The sequence below is a fragment of the Pinus tabuliformis genome, chromosome 3_2, assembly GCF_031772625.1.
Source record: "Pinus tabuliformis cultivar Carrire ecotype Pingquan chromosome 3_2, CPIR1, whole genome shotgun sequence".
Classification (NCBI taxonomy): Eukaryota; Viridiplantae; Streptophyta; class Pinopsida; order Pinales; family Pinaceae; genus Pinus; species Pinus tabuliformis.
The window spans coordinates 382620508-382638882 of record NC_142302.1 but is presented as its reverse complement, the minus strand read 5'-3'; positions in this window follow the sequence as shown (position 1 = coordinate 382638882).

Sequence of the window (18375 nt, the reverse complement as noted above, 5' to 3'; positions counted from 1 at the left end):
GATTAACCTTGGGTCAGTTTGAGTAGTTATTGGAGTCCAAGAACTCCCTGGAACTAATTCAATTATTTCCTATATGTATTTATATGTACAAAATGTACATAATTCTTCGAGATCATTTAATATACAATTTATTTGGTTTCTAGTCTTGTGTGTCCTACAGTGGTATCAGAGCGGGAAGTTTATCCGTCGCATTGTTGATTGATGAGCCACTAGTTTTGTGGTAATCCAAAACTTTGGACGAGAGATCTTGCAAAGGATTCTTAATCAACGAATTGTAGCAAAAGGGGTCTATCTTTGATTCCTCGTTGCGCACATTGCTAATGGGAGTATTCGAACACGGCGAAAATAACAAGTCTGTCTGCAAAACATTTGAAGTGCGACAGTTGTGAAGGGTATATGGGTTGTTGATGCGTGATTGCCATGAAAGTATGAAGTCGTGAATATATGTCATGCATTGTGATTGTATGTGTACAAAGTGGTTGTCTTGTATACAAAGATTTGAAAAACACTGATTTTCATGGATTATATTTAAAGTCGGTTATTAAACAATTGTAAAAACAATCGATAAGAACTAGATGGTGCGTGCATTGGTTGAAGGCCTGTTATCTACACCACTCATAGCATTTGGTCATCAAATGGAATAATTCAAATATTTTGAAATTTTTTTATATGTGTTGCCATATTGTCAATGTCGTTGAATTCTCCCTATGAGAGTTTTAAAAGAAATTAAAATTGAGATATATGAGGGTAACATGTAAATCTTTCTTGATTAATTATGAACAATTCAAATTAACAGCCCAAAGATCATCAATACCGAATATTTCACAAACAAAACTTAATATGATCTATTGTTTAAGATGACATACCTTGATTAACAGCGGAAGATGTAATGGCTACCATCTACTTTCTTCTGACTCCTACTCTTCTTCTCAGAAATTCGGTTTCTCTTTCTAGCCCTGTTTCTTTATGCGCTTCTTGATGAAGAAGAATGCGACTCTTGGCAGGGGGAGAGAGGACCCAATTTAACACTAAATCTGGTACGTCCATCATATACCAATTCAACGCTTTAATGCTTTAATGCTTTAATGCTTTTAACGCTTTAATGCTTTAATCGGGTCACATTAAGATTTAGAAACTGCAGATTTCTAACATTCTCCCACTTGACCCGACTATTCATAATATTAAGTGTTGAACATCATACTATGATAAATTGCTGAGAGTTATGGCGGTTGTGCACTATTAATTCAATGCATTTCCTTCCATATACTACAATACCAGCAAACCATCAATTCATACTCATAATTTATATAAAACAGCATAATGGTCCACATAATGTCTTATATCATAATGATTAAACATAATATCTTTATAAGACTCTTTCTTGTTTAAAATTACATAAAATACGTACTACTATATTAAAACAAGAGACACATAATTGTATATCAGAAACACATAAAAGAGCTCAGAATGTCACACATCAATTATTACTAATACAACCAAGACCCATTCTTTGAACATGTTCCTTAAATTGTCTTGGTTGTAACCCTTTCGTCAAAGGGTCTGCAATCATAAGATCTGTCTTGATGTGCATGATTGACACTCTTTGTTTCTGAACCTCATCTTTCACAACAAGATACTTCAGATCTATGTGTTTGGCACCTTTAGAGTACTTGTCGTTCTTTGAGAAAAATACTGCTGCAGAGTTATCACAATAAATTTTCAGCGGCTTGCTAATGGTGTCGACAACCGCAAGTCCTGAAATAAAGTTCCGCAACCATAATGCATGAATTGTGGCTTCAAAACATGCCACAAATTCTGCCTCCATAGTGGATGAAGCAACGATAGTCTGTTTCGCACTTTTCCACGATATGGCACCTTGAGCAAACATAAACAGGTAACCAAAAGTCGATTTTCTAGTATCGATGTATCCAGCAAAATCTGAATCGCTATATCCGATCACCTCCGATTCATTGGATCTTCTATACATGAGCATGTAATCTTTCGTGCCTTGTAAGTACCTCAAAACTTTCTTTGCAGCTTGCCAATGTTCCCTTCCTGGATTACTTTGATACCTCCCTAACATACCGACCGCAAAGCTGATATCCGGTCTAGTACAGGTTTGAGCATACATCAGGCTACCAACAACAGATGCATATGGAATTGATTCCATTTCCTTTCGTTCAACATCATTCTTAGGACATTGCATGAGACTGAACTGTCCCAGGTGAACATTTACTCATTCCAAATCTCTCTAGAATCCTTTCGACATATCCTTTCTGAGACAATCCCAATATTCCTTGTGATCGATCACGGAATATTTCTATTCCAATCACATAGGATGCCTCTCCCATATCTTTCATTTCAAAGTTCGTTGAGAGAAATTCCTTAGTCTCATGCAATATACTTAAATTATTTGCAGCAAGCAAGATGTCATCAACATAAAGGACCAGATAAATAAACTTGCTCCCACTGATCTTTTGGTATATACAGTGATCAACCGTATTTTCCTTAAAACCAAAGGATGTAATAATGGTATTGAACTTAATATACCATTGCCGGGATGCTTGTTTAAGCCCATATATTGACTTCTTAAGTTTACACACCAATTGTTCTTTACCTTCTATAGAAAAACCCTCAGGTTGATCCATGTAAACATCCTCATCAAGATCTCCATTCAGAAAGGTTGTTTTCACATCCATTTGATGCAACTCCAAATCATAATGAGCTACTAATGTCATTATTATTCTTAGTGAGTCCTTTTTCGAAATAGGAGAAAATGTCTCCTTGTAATCAACACCATCTTTCTGAGTGTAACCCTTAGCAACAAGTCTAGCTTTATACCATTCGATATTACCACTAGAGTCGTGTTTGGTTTTAAAAACCCATTTGCATCCGACTCTTTTACAGCCATGTGGTAACTCAACGAGATCCCAAACTTCATTTTGTTGCATGGATTTCAGTTCTTCTTTCATGGCATTAATCCATTCCTTTGACTCTTTACTTTCTACAGCATGTGAAAACGAAACTGGATCCTTATTGATTCCAATATCATAATCTGATTCTTGCATATAAACCACATAATCATCAGAAATAGCTGACCTACGATTTCTTTGAGGTCTTCTTAATGCTACTTGTTGTGGTTCATGCATATCAGCATTATGTAAGTCATTTCCTTCAGGAAGTACTTCTTCATTTATATGTTGTTCATTATCATCATGCTGTTCTACAACAGCTGGAACAACATTTGGAGTAATAGTAGATGGAGGAACTATTCTAGGCAATGTAACATTTACCCTTGTTTCCTTTATTTCTACTATTTCTCTTCGAGTACTCCCACTGACTTCACCATTCTCAATGAACCTTGCATTACCAGTTTCTACAATTCTTGGACTATGATTAGGACAGTAAAACACGTACCCTTTAGATTTCTCAGGGTAACCTAAAAAATACCCACTGATCGTTCGAGAATCTAATTTCTTTTCATGTGGATTATAAATTCTCGCTTCCGCTGGACAACCCCAAACATGCAGGTGTCTTAAGCTAGGTTTCTTGTTAGTCCATAACTCAAAAGGAGTCTTTTGAACAGCTTTACTAGGAACCCTATTCAACAAATAATTAGCGGTTTTGAGAGCATACGACCACAAATTCTTAGGTAGTGTAGAATCTGACATCATACTCCTAATCATATCCATTAACGTCCTATTGCGCCTTTTTGCTACACCATTTTGCTGTGGTGTACCTAGCATTGTGTATTGCGCACATATGCCATGACTTTCGAGGAATTTTGCAAATGGACCTGGACACTAGCCTGACTCATTATATTTACCATAATATTCACCACCTCTATCAGACCTTATGATTTTCACCTTTTTATCTAATTGCCTCTCAACTTCCTTTACAAACGTCTCAAGGACATTCACAGATTGAGATTTTTCATGAAGCAAATAGACATAACCATAACGGGAAAAATCGTCAATAAAAGTGATGAAATACTTTTCTCCATTAAAGGCTGGAGTGTCCATAGGTCTGCAAATATCAGTGTGTATTATTTCAAGAAGCTGGCTACTTCTGGTGGCTCCTTTCTTATTATGTTTGGTTTGTTTACCTTTAATACAATCCACACATAATTCTAGATCACTAAAGTCCAAATTTGACAAAATTTCATTACTTACTAGTCTCATCATTCTTTCTTTGGATATATGACCTAGTCTTTTATGCCACAAGAAAGCAGAATTTTCATTCACCATGCTACGTTTACATCCAACATTATTTACTACATTCAACAAGGAATTCGCATAAGTGTCATTCAGTTTCAATTTATATAAACCATCAATTAGAATACCAGAACCAACATTATCAGTATTCTTATATAAATCAAAACAGCCAGATCCAATCATACATCTAAAACCAGAATTATCCAACTTACTTACAGAAATAAGGTTTCTAGATAATGAAGGTACATAAAGGGTACTGTATAAGTCTAATACATATCCACTTTCTAGAATTAGACGATAAGTCCCAATGCCTTCAATTGAAGATTTCATTCCGTTTCCCATAAAGAGAAAATGATCTTCATTTGGATTTATGGTTCGGATCATAAGAAATCCCTGCATATTATTGGAAACATGAGTTGTAGCACCAGTATCAAGCCACCATGTATTAATGGGAACTTCAACTAAATTTGATTCAAAACATACGAAAGATAGATAATTACCTTTCTTTTCGAACCAAGCTTTCCTTTTCGGACAGTCACTTTGATAATGTCCTTTCTTTTTACAGAAATGACATTGAACATCCTTTAGTTCCTTCTTTTCCTTATCCTGCCCATTCTTAGCAGGTGCCTTTTTCTTCTTGAAATGACTTGATTTTCCTTTCTTTTCTTTACCAGCTTTATTACTCACAAAACTTACTGAGTGATTCACTTGATTTTTCAAACGTCCTTCTTCCTGAACAAGTCTACTGGCCAATTCATTAACATTCCACTTATCCTTTATAGTGTTATAGTTAATCTGAAAAGGTCCATATTCAGAAGGTAGCGAGTTCAGGATGAACTGGACAAGAAAAGAATCCTCTACTGTAAGTCCCAGGGAGTTTAACCTTGCTGCAAGATTAGTCATCTCTATAATGTGCTCTTGCATAGTTCGCGACCCATCAAACTTCATGGTCGTGAGTTCTGCCATAAGAGTACCAGCGAGTGACTTATCAGCTGAACGAAAACGCTCTTCCACAGACTGCATATATTCCTTAGCACTTTCTGTTTGTGGAATTGTTGACTTGATGTTGTTAGCAATAGTCATCTTAATAAACATAAGGCTCAATCTGTTACTGCGTTCCCATGCTTTATGGTGTGATTTTTCTGCCTCAGTACTATCTTTTGTAAGAGCAGCAGGTTTATCCTCAAGGAGTGCCAAGTCAAGATCCTGAACACCTAAATGGAAATTGACTTGTTCTCTCCATTCAGAAAAATTAACACCAGTGAACAATGTAACAGATGAAGCATGCGTATTCATGGGAACTCCTTCAAATTAAAAAAAAATGAAATAATTGTAAGCTCATAACTAACGCGATTCAGATGTAGACATAATAGCATAATATAGCACTCCTTTGGGTAGATACTATCTTATACTTAACATAATTAAATACCAAAACATAAGTAGGTAATAAATACATTCAATTAAATAGAACTGACATCTTTGGATGATCAATATTTATTTAATCAAAATATCTATTAAACCTCATCATGTCAACTAGTTATAGAACAAGACTTTCCTTTGGGTAAGCTCTCAGGTTCTATCATTAGTGACGCCAGTGTTAATTGGTATTATTATAACTGGCAATTTCTATCAATAATCATTATGTCACTTATGCACTAAATGACTATTCTGATTTTGACCACTTTGGTGATTAACAAAATCATAAATCTCATGTGCATAAATGATTTATAACACATACTTTATGCAAAACAATTTCAATCCCACGAAGTAAAAATTCTGGTCGATTACAGGCCCCAACAAAACCCAATGCAAAAATCTGGCAGAATATGGGAAAAGTGAGTTTCGCTCGCACTTTCCTTTCAATGAGGAAGGCGAAAGGAGCAAGCACAACCGTAGTGGCGGCATTCCGGTATACTACAAGCACAAAGTGATTCATCCCTCTATTAAAAGAGACTTTCGAGATAATATTCATGCCCGCATATTCAAACTAAATTGATCGCAATAGGTTGCGAATACGTGGAGAATTATGAATCGAATTATGAATCAAAATTCCACCGAAAAAATTCCTGAGCTCTACATTTCACCAACGAATCGGATATGGGCAATCGCCGGTATCATATTCGTTATTATATTTTATCACGGAATGACAGAATTATTTTACTCAGTAATAAAGCAGTGGATGGTGGATCAATTAAAGCAGATACGCGAAGAAAGCAAATCACTTGATCAGAAAATTGTGGGCATGCGGAGGATTTGATTAACATCATGAGTAAAGCACAGAACAGATCAATTGCAATCATAGGAAATATTCAGTTATTGATTGGTGGCTCCGATACCAAATGTAAATCTTTCTTGATTAATTATGAACAATTCAAATTAACAGCCCAAAGATCATCAATACCGAATATTTCACAAACAAAACTTAATATGATCTATTGTTTAAGATGACATACCTTGATTAATAGCGGAAGATGTAATGGCTGCCATCTACTTTCTTCTGACTCCTACTCTTCTTCTCAGAAATTCGGTTTCTCTTTCTAGCCCTGTTTCTTTATGCGCTTCTTGATGGAGAAGAATGCGACTCTTGGCAGGGGGAGAGAGGACCCAATCCTTTTTTATATTATTTAACACTAAATCTGGTACGTCCATCATATACCAATTCAACGCTTTAATGCTTTAATGCTTTTAACGCTTTTAACGCTTTAATGCTTTAATCGGGTCACATTAAGATTTAGAAACTGCAGATTTCTAACATAACATATTTAGATAAAATGAGATGTATGAGGGTTTTACATTCAGTACGGAATTTCAGTTTTGTGTGCGACAATTTTTATTTTTATTTTCAGTAAATGGACTTTAAAAATACAAAATAGTAAGGGTTCCTCTGCATCTCTGTAAAGAATTAATCACAGATGTTCTAGGGAGTTTACTGAGAAAAGATTTATGTCTTCAAACTTTGATTATCCTATAGTAACGATGCGTTAACTCTTAAAGAGATTGAACTAGCACACAACCCAACTGAAAATAAATAAAAAATAAAAAACGGTTTGCGCAGTGGCACAGTCGGTGAAAGCGTAGTGGCATGACCTGTGTTGTTATGGGTTCTCTTTACGCCGCGGCTGCTGAGACTCTTGTGAGTAAAGTCATAGATCTGTAGGATCTCGTTGTCTCTGAAATTAAAGGCTCGCTCCATCTGTCTCAAACACTGTGCCACAGGGTAATCTCCAACTTTGTCGCAGGGTTTGCAGCCGACAAAGTGAGTGACCAGCGGCCAGTGGTGATCCCCAAGCCCCGGGTGGTACTTCTACATCATCTCCTCATATTTGTCCACAAGAATGCCCCAGTAACCATGAAGATAGTAAGCGCTCTCCATTGGACGTCAAGGAATGCTTTACAAGACTCGACAATTCTGCAACAAGTGATATATGATGACAACCGTCTCATTCATGCTTTGAAAAAATATGAAGTCTGGATTGAAGTTAAATAACATACCAAGCAGGGGAAGAGCGAAAGAGAAATCCAGGTGATGTCATTTGTTTTTCGGTGTTGCATCTCTATTTTCATGCTATCAAAACATGTTCCTTTTCTCCCAGTAAGGCGTTGTACATCAGTTTAAAAGGTTTGTATGTTATCTTCACTTCCGATGCTTGTGTGATTAAGTCACTCTAAGTGTTGTTGTAAGATGGTCTATAAGCTTCAATCTATAAAATTGTTGAGCGCCAGAAAATGCGAGTGTTGAGAATATTTGTATTCACTACTGTGTTGAAGGTCTGCTTATTAGCATGAAATCTAAATTGTGAAGTTGGAATTGAATGTTTATTGAAGTCTTGAAGTCCATATATTGTGTTAAGATCAGATTAATTAAAACAGTGGCCGCTGTCAGCTTTGGTAATTTTTTAGAAGAACAAATGATATTTTTTATACAGAAATTACAATTGTAAAGAACCATCGTATTTTGTTTAAGGCAGACATTCGGACAATTTTGGATTTAGACCTAGATGAGTGAGACCGTACGTGTGGAGAGCCTGTGCATCTTTGAATTAAAAGTGGAGTCTACGTTGAAGGAGGTTTTAATTTGTTTGCAAATTCTTTGTGGAAGAAATGAGTCCGATAAGAATATAAGATAACTTCAACGTCAATACCCACTTGAAGTTGAATAACCACAACCGAAAAGGAAGCTTGTAATTTCAAAATTGTTATTTTCTTCTTGAAGACCGTGTTGCGCTGCACACATCCGTTTTTTTATTGAGCATGAAAGTTTAATTTGGTTAACATATGATTATGAAAACAAGAAAATCAAAGGGAATTGTGGTTATTAAAGTTTATATAATTACTTGGTTTATTAAAGGTCTCAAGTTCAAAACTTTGTAGAGTTCTAGAAGTTGTCACAAAAAGGCGACATTTTGTTTGTAGCAATGTGGTAAAAATTTTCATGTTGAAATAATGTTGTAAATGGGTGCATTTTCGGTTGAACCCGACACCCAGTTAAATCATCGTAAATTTGTTTGTATTGGTTGCATTTTCGGTGGTAGCCGACACCCCTTTTTAAAGTTGATCGCTAAAGAACATGGCCAAAGTCGATGATTTGTTGCATTTATTATGCAATTTAATGTCATCCAGTGGTCATAATAGTGTCCAAGTCAGCAAGGACACGCTCTTTGACATCCAAATATATTTGCAAAATGTGAAAAACAAAATTGAATTTTTGGAACTAGAATCCTAGTTTCAGTGAGAAGAACTGCAAAAGAAGAATTTTGAACTCGTTCTTATTCAGAATAATAGTTTGTTTGAGCCTGATCATTACTCAGAAAATAATCAGAGTAATGTTTCTGCAGGACCAGAAATTGCTCTTGAAGAGCCTGTTCTGGAGCATGTTTTTCAAGATGAGAAACCATCACAACCACTTTATCAATATTTATAAATATCTATAAAATAAAATGCAACTAAAAGTCCTTATGAGAAGCCTGATATTCCCAAAACTTTCATAAGGCCATGGGAAGAGATTAGACACGATAAAAATAGAACTAGTTTGGGTTACAAAGAGGATATTCTGGATGTATCTTTTCACATACCAGATTTTGCTAAACCGATACAATTCCGAAGCGTTGGATTTCTGGATGGTATTGTTCCAAAACAACTTGATAGATGCCAACAGTGTAACAAAGTTGGACATGCGAAAGATTGATGTTTTGATATTCACCCGTGTGAGCATTGCGGAAAGCGAAATCATCATATAAATAGATGTTCTAGAAAGAAGTCTACTACAAGAGAGAAGGTAAATTTTGGATGGATTGTGATCCAGGTGGATTTTGGTGGCCACCTACCAATTCCACTTGGACCCCCACCATTGTTTCTTTCAGTTTTTCAAGTTCCTTATTAGTAGCACAATTTACTATTTTTGGCAGTTTTTTGAGTCCTGAACTTCTGGAGTCGTTTTGAGGCCCTAAACTACGTTTTTTTGGGAAAACTAGGAGCATGGGTCCATGGACTGATGTTTCTCTTCCCAAAGTTGTATTCCTCGGATAAATATTTCTAAAGAGGTATTGTGCGCGTCAAACAGAGATCGTATGCCAAAGTTACGACCTCAGGAAGTTGATGTACCAATTTACCCAAAACGAGGCCCATAATTTGGTGCTTCATCTCCTAGGATTAGGTTTTTGGATGTTTAGGGTTTTCCATTGTTTCTCAACAATATATAGGCCTTCAAGCCTCATTGTAAGACAGTTCAGAGGCATGTAGCTGCCACATCTCTCCTCATAGATAAGCGACCATCACCCAAGCTAGTTTATTTCCATTTCTGTTTGTAAGCATATTTCAGTATTTTACATTAATGAAATGAAGTATTATTTATGTTGTACTCTGTATTTATGGTTATCTCTATAATTTGTTGTGTTCCTGTTTAAATCTGGATCACTGGTATTAGAGGGGTCTGCTCTTTCTCTGTTTTTCTTTACATGTCCCCAACGAGGTCGTGATATAAGGAGTTAGGGCTTGAACTGGTCGAACCTTTGCATGAACATCCTTGCAAATCCCAATGGCCTCCCATGGCGGATGGAAAGAAAGATGAGGGGGCAGGAGATCCTATCAAAATCTTGCTTGAAGAGGCCCTCGAGCGACAAAGGAACACGATGATGGACAACTTTTCCCAAATCCTTCAACGACTACCCAAGGGTGACACATCTACTTCCAACAGCTACTTTGTAAGCGCCACAACCTTTAAGGTACAAGTTCACTTTGACATTCCCATATTTGAGGATCAGATAGATGTAACCACTATAGATAAATGGCTAAATCTGTTAGAAGGGTATTTTTTTGTTCATGATTTTTTCGGTCAGGAAAAGATTGCTTTTGCTCTTCTCAAAGCCGCCCCCCATGTCAAGGATTGGTAGCAAACCTACTGTGAGCAAAAGGATGAAAGTAGGGCCTCACTTTTTTTAGCCGCACCCACTTGGAATTCATTCTGGAATGTCATCAAGGAGAAGTACTACCCTGTCAAAAGATATGAGGATAAATACATAAAGTGGACCACGCTGCGGCAGGGAAGAGACCAAGACGTGCCAGAGTTTACCAATAATTTTCATACCCTTCGCACAAAGTTGGGTATCAAGGATTCTGAGCTGCATTTAGTACTAAAATACTGCGGCTGCCTACATAGGTACATCTAGGACGAGATGGAGTTCCTGGACATCTCCTCACTCGGCACGACATACCGATACGCAGTCAAGATTGAGCAAAAGTTTAAACAGAAGAAGTGAGACTTTGGATCTGCAAATCCGAAGTAAGGGAAAGGCAGCCCCAAACCGCTGAACAAAGGACAAAGCCAAGGCAGGGTGGCCCAAGACAACCCACCAAAGCCACAAGCAAAGAACAACACCATGAAGCTGAAGAAGGACACAGGAAAGTGGTGTGAGTTCCATAAGAGCTCCACTCACAACACAAGTGAGTGTCGAGCCAAGCAGTCACTGGTGGTCGAGCTAAAGTATTTAGAATCAGATGCATGTTTAGACTCTGAGTCAGAACCGATAAGGGGAATGACAAAGAAAAGCAGATTATCGATGCAAAGCCTAACGCCACTGTTGCCACCACGAACATCCTGAAGGAGGAACCCGAAGATCCAAAGAAGGAGGAGCGCCTCTTCCACTCCCATATGTGGGTAAAGGGGTCCCCGCTACAGTTCATTGTCAAGAGCGGGAGCCAAAAGAACCTTATTTCGGCAGAGGTTGTGAAGCGGCTAGGCTTACCGACCACAACACATCCACAACCGTACACCATCGAGTGGCTTCACCAAGGACGGGATCTTCGCGTGAGCTAGTAATGTCACCTTCCATGCAACATCAATCCCTTCATGGATGAGGTATTGTGTGACTTTGCTATCCTTGATGTTAATGATGTATTATTAGGTCAACCATACTTGTGGAAGCAACATGTTGTATATGAGTCAAGGCCTTGTGTTGTTATTGTTACTTTGGGAAATAAGTTGTACAAGATACCAGAGGTAGCATCGCCTACCGCCATCTCTTTGGTTACTGCAAAACAATGCAGTAAACTCATTTCCAAAACCAAGAAATTTGTTTTCCCAAAGATACTCCCTCAAGGAAAGAAGAAGACAGTGGCCACGACCTCCAGACAGGGCCCCTCCGCACGATAACTACAGATGGAAAAGGTCATGGAGGAGTATGAGGACATCTTCACCTGCCCTGCATGGGTTCCTCTACATTGTCATGTCAAGCACTCCATCGATCTGACTCGAGGCGTGCCACTACCTAATGGACCAATCTATTAGCGCTCCGTTCTAGAGAACGATGAAATCAAGAGGCAGATTCAGGAGCTGCTGCAGAAAGGTCACATCCGACCGAGTTCATCGCCTTATGGGAGCCCGATCATGTTGGTACAGAAGAAGGATGGGACTTGGAGACTCTGTATTGACTATCAGGTGTTGAACAAGATCACTGTCTGGAATAAGTGCCCGATCCCATAGATTGATGACCTTCTGGACTAGCTAAAGGGGGCAAAATATTTTAGCAAGATCAATTTGAAGTCAGGATATCACCAGGTACCAATCAAACCCTCTGATGTGTGGAAGATTGTCTTCAAAGCCAAGGAGGGCCTTTTCGAATGGTTGGTTATGCCTTTCGGGTTGACGAATGTTCCTGCAACCTTCATGAGGCTAATGGATGACATCTTACGGCCATCCACCAACTCATTTGTAGTGGTATACTTGGATGACATCCTGATCTTCAGCCAGAGTTGGGAAGAGCACCTCCATCACATCCGACAGGTTCTCCAAACACTGCGGCAACACAAGTTATGTGCCAATTTGGAGAAATGCACTTTTGGCATGACCCAAGTTCAATATCTGGGATACATTATTGATGAACAGGGGGTGCATGTGGATCCAGCCAAGATCTAATTCATTTGGGATTGGCCATCTCCAACCACTTTGACAAAGCTCTGCAGCTTTCTGGGTCTTGCCAACTTCTACCGCAGGTTCGTGTTGGGATTTTCTCATGTCACTTGGCCCTTGAGTCGAGTCACCAAGGGAAGAGCGAAAGAAAAATTCTTTTGGTCTAAATCTCAACAGAAGGCATTCACAGAGTTGAAACATCGCCTCTGCTCGGCACCAGTGCTCGCATTACCAGAATTGCAACAACCATTTGAGATCGAGACAGATGCCTCTGGCTATGCTATTGGGGCAGTCCTTACTCAACACAGGAATCCAATGACATATCACAGTCAGACACTTTCAGACACAATCCGAAAGTATCTCACTTATGAAAAAGAGATGTATTCCGTTGTGCAGGTCTGCCGACAATGGAAGCATTACATTTTGGGGAAGGAAACGGTCATCCACACAGATCACCGGCACCTACAGTTCATACAAATGCAAGGGAAGTTGCATAATGATCACCATCAAAAGTGGTCCACATGCCTGCAATAGTTCCATTTGAATATCAAGTATAAGAAGGGTAGCACCAATAATGTTGCAGATTGCCTCAGTCAATCACCGATCATGGCGTTAACCACCGTGCTCAACTCTTGTGGGCACAAGACTTTTGATTGGCCACTTATCTACAAAAGCGACCCAAAATTCAGCCACAGATACCAGACACTCTTGGAGGGTCAGCATGTTCCATATTTTCACCTCCAAGATGCCTTGTTATGCCACCTGGGTCACCTTTGTGTTCCTTCAAGTGAGCGTGCCAAGATGATTTGGGAAGCACACTACAATCAGGCTGCTAAGCATTTCGGGGTCGAGAAAACGGTGGCAATACTGCAAGAGTATTTCTATTGGCCGAATCTTTGATAGGATGTCGGAAATTACATCAAATCCTGCACTACTTGTGCCATTGCCAAACCGACCATCAAGAAGCAAGGCCTCTATACTCCACCGCCTACCCCTAGTCGACCTTGGGAATCCATCTCCATGGATTACATGTCAGGCCTTCCTTCTACTAAGAATGGAAATGACTGTTTTTTTTGTCGTTGATAGGTTCTCAAAGATGACCATTATGGTGACCTGCAAGAAGAATATCATAGAAGAAGCCACTGCTAAACTCTTCTTTGAACGAGTGTAGGTATAGTTTGGGATCCCATAGTCTATCATCTTAGATTGGGACAACAGGTTCCTGAGTACATTTTGGTCCAGTCTCTGGTCGATGGTGGACACCAAACTCACTAAGTCCACAACCTTCCATCCCAAAACTGATGGCTAAACAGAGGTTGTCAAGAGTATGATCGTACACATTCTGCGTATGTACAACTCAAAGCATCCACGCACATGGGATGAGAGCCTCCCCTATGTTCAGCACAGTTATAACCAGGCTCTCCACAACTCGACTGGCCACAACCCTTTTCAGGTGGGCTTGGGATTCCAACCACCATGTCCCATTGATGTGGCCATGCCATTTGCAGCTACTTAGGAAGAATCAACTCATTTCTAGTTCGAAACAAATAAGGAAAACAACTTCATTGAGCACATCCAACATATCCTCCAGTAGGTCCATGACATTCTGGAAAAATCAAATGCCAAGTACAAGCAGCGACATGATCAACATCGGGTGCCACACAAGTTTCAAGCCGATGACAAAGTTTGGTTGCATTTGCAAAAGGAACGCCTTACCGGAGCCTATCAAAAACTCAGACCACTCCGATATGGTCCTTACACCATTACCAAAATTGTGGGAGACAATGCATTTGAGCTTAGCATTCCCCCATTCCTTGGCCTACACCTAGTGTTCAATGTGGACCGCCTTCGACCATACTTTCCACCATTACTAGACACATCCGACATTGCAAAATAGCTCACACCAATAGAGTTAAATCCAAATTGCATGGAACAAGTTGCAACTAATCAGATCATGGACACACAGATCAAGCACATTCGACAATAGAAGATCCAACTATATCGAGTTGTCAAAGACGGCCAACTCCTTCACCAGGGCAAGTGGCTCACTACGGACCAAGTTCAGCAAAAGTTTCCTCATCTCATGGAGGAACTCAACACAATGGGGACCATTGCTTCCTAAGGGGGTAGGAATGATCCAGGTGGATATTGGTGGCCACCTGCCAATTCCACTTGGACCCCCACCATTGTTTCTTTCAGTTTTTCAGTTTCCTTATTTGTAGCACAATTTACTATTCCTTGCAGTTTTTCGGGTCCTGAACTTCCGGAGCCATTTTGAAGCCCTAAACAACAATTTTTGGGAAAACAGGGAGCAACATGGGTCCATGGACCGATGTTTCTCTTCACAAAGTTGTAATCCCTTGATAGATCTTTCTAACGAGGTATTGTACGCGTCAAACGAAGATCGTATGCCAAAGTTACGACCCTGGGAAGTTGATGTACCAATTTACCCAAAACAGGGCCCATAGTTTGGCGCTTCATCTCCTAGGGTTAGGGTTTTGGATGTTTAGGGTTTTCCATTGTTTCTCAACAATAAATAGGCCTTAAATCCTCATTATAAGACAGTTCAGAGGCATGTAGCCGCCACATATCTCCTCAGAGATAAGCTACCATCGCCCGAGCTAGTTTATTTCCATTTCTGTTTGTAAGCATATTTCAATATTTTACATTAATGAAATGAACTATTATTTCTAATGTATCTTTGTATTTATGGTTATCTCTGTAATTTTTTGTGTTCCTGTTTAAATCCGGATCAGATTGCTTCTTGGGATTGGACCAAAACAACCAAGAAGATTTACAGGGCATATCAAAGAATATGTTTTAGAGTGGTGAGCAGCCTTGCAGTAATGAAGAGTACTTCTCACCTTGTATTTGACAAGGGGGAATGGTTGATGGTCTGCTACAGGTTCGAGTTCAAGATGTCAAGCGAGCCTGAGTCAGATTTGAGTTGATTGAGTTGATTGAGCACTTCCATGTTTGGAATTGTTCAAGGAACTGCTATGATAGTTCCAGAGTTTGTGGTCACCTTAAAACCACATTTTTTGTTGTTCTGAGAACCACTATGAAGGTTCCAGAGTTGGTGTTGGTTGAGACCTTGAGTTCTCCCATCTTGGTTTGTGGTTATCCTTAAAAACCATTTCTTGAGAGACATTCAGCTCTTGGCTGAGATGCATTTTTTTCATTTTGAGCTTAAGTTCTTGGAATTTGGTATATCCCTTCAGATTAAGGGGCAATTGTTAGATAGCTAATCCTCGGGATTAACCTTGGGTCAGTTTGGGTAGTTATTGGAGTCCAAGAACTCCCGGGAACTAATTCAATTGTTTCCTATATGTATTTATATATACAACATGTACATAATTCTTCGAGATCATTTAATATATAGTTTATTTGCTTTCCAGTCTTGTGTGTCCTACAATCCCTATTAAGATTCTGGGATGCCTCTCAATATCAATCAATTCCTTAAGCTTCCTATGGTGGAAGTGATCAACCCTAGCAATGACTTTGGATTCTTCTTTTTCTCTGCTTGTTGCAGATATTAGACACAATCATCCCACTCATCTGCAACACCATGTCTGCATTAAAGAATCCAATGTCATTGCTATGGTTGATTACTTCCACCATAGGAAGCTTAGGGAAGCTATTGACATTGAGAAGTATGCCAAAAATCTTAATAGGGATGATAGTTGGAAATTAAGTAAGAGCTCGATTCCAGCTCCGACTTCTTGATTCTACCTCTCTTTCTTCTCTTTTTACTTTTTATTTCTAGCTTATTTTTAGGTTTTTATTTTTACTATTATTTTCTTCTTTAACTCCATTTGTTTTTCTTAGTAATCATTTTTCTTGTTTTCTCCTTTTTATATTATACTTATTTTTGTTACCCCCTAGATATTTGTTATTATCTTGTTCCCCTCTTGACCTTCATTTTTTTTTTGAATATTTATAAAAATTGAGTCTTTCTCTACTATTTATTTTTCGCAATATTATTATTAGGTCAGTTAATATAACTAATATATATGCCTAATGACCTCTTCATATTTAAATAATAATTAATATATATTTAAATATAATTTAATAATTTAATTTTTTATTTAATTTAATTTTATATATTATTATTTATAGAACCCTTTCTTAAACTATATCTTTAGTTATATACATTGAACTTAGGTATATTTTATTTGTTTGGAATGAGTTAGCCCCTATTAATATTTTATAAATTGATACTATCTAATTAGTTATTAAAATGACATATTTTATTTACTCCGAGATAGATAACAAATTTAATTGATAGCACCTTATTAACTAATTATTAAAATATTGGAGTAAAATATTTTATAACAGCTAGTTTTTAAATAAATATATAATATTTTAATATTTTACTTAACTTATTAATTAATTATTAAAATTAAAATAATATTTATTCTTATCTTGGATTTCTAAATAATTAATTATTAAGTATTGGTAGAAAATATTTTATATTTATATTTATTCCTAAAAATTAGTTTTTAACTAAATGTATATTATTATTTTAATAGATAACTCTTTACCTCTAAGTTTTAATAATATTTTACTTACCTTATTAACTAATTTACCAACGACTAATTTTCAACAGCTAATTATGGGTCATGATGCATCCATGCTATTTATTCCTTAAGATCGATTGATTCTTCACATTCTTCGGAGGATGGACCACATTAGTTGGTTCGAAGCGTAGACCAAATCCTAATAATGTGATTAATTTGAAAGACATTTATCTACACTAGCATTTGCATCAGATGTTGCAAAGGAAATGTCGTAAGGCATAAATTGAGTAACAATAGCCACATGTGAATGACATAAACATATACTAAACGAAAAAGTAGGGCCCATTTTGTTGAACAACATGAGAATGTACAATTACAAGTAACAAGCAATGAGAAGTTTATGTTAAAAGACTATTCTTTACATTCCTAGTCTAAGTAGAAAATTATTTTTTGTTAACCAGATTAGAGAGGAAAATCTGCATGTAGAAGTTTTGTTCACAATATGCAGATACTTGGTGAAGAAAAGGGACAAAAATATCATAGCTTTGGCGGTGGAACAACATTCATTGTATAGGTTCGAAGATGTGTCAATAAATAATTCAAAGGGTGAGGTAGATTCACATGAAATGGTGAAAAGTAGACATACTTATGTCGGATCTTGAATGGCATAGGCAGACATGGGGGATGGTATCTAGGGGCCTAATCCAAGCTACTAGTCAATTTCCACGGTTAATTCCAGAGTTTTTTTTGCAATCAATTTTTGTGAAATCCATTTTCAACAATTTTTATTCATTTCTATCTTTTTGTTAGTTGTTGCTTTGTAGCTCTACGAATAAAACAACAAAACAAATCAATGGTTACAAAAACCTAAAAATACTCCACTAAAGAGAAGCTTTATGATCATTGTGCGAACTAGGACTTGGGATGTATGAATGGGATGCAATGAACAAACCAATGGTTACAAAAACCTAAAAATACTCCACTAAAGAGAAGCTTTATGATCATTGTGTGAACAAGAACTTGGCATGTATGGATGGGATGCAATGACTATCATGGGAACTCGAGAAACTATAGAGTTCATGGACCACACAACAAGGAGAGTACCTTTGATTAGGTCCTTACAGAAGGGAAGCCTCTCTGTCAAAAGACTGTAATTGAAGGAATTTTAGTTGATAGAAATGCTAGATCTGGTCACCATTAAATGTGATTTGTAGTTGGTGGCATGAGAAGAAGGTTT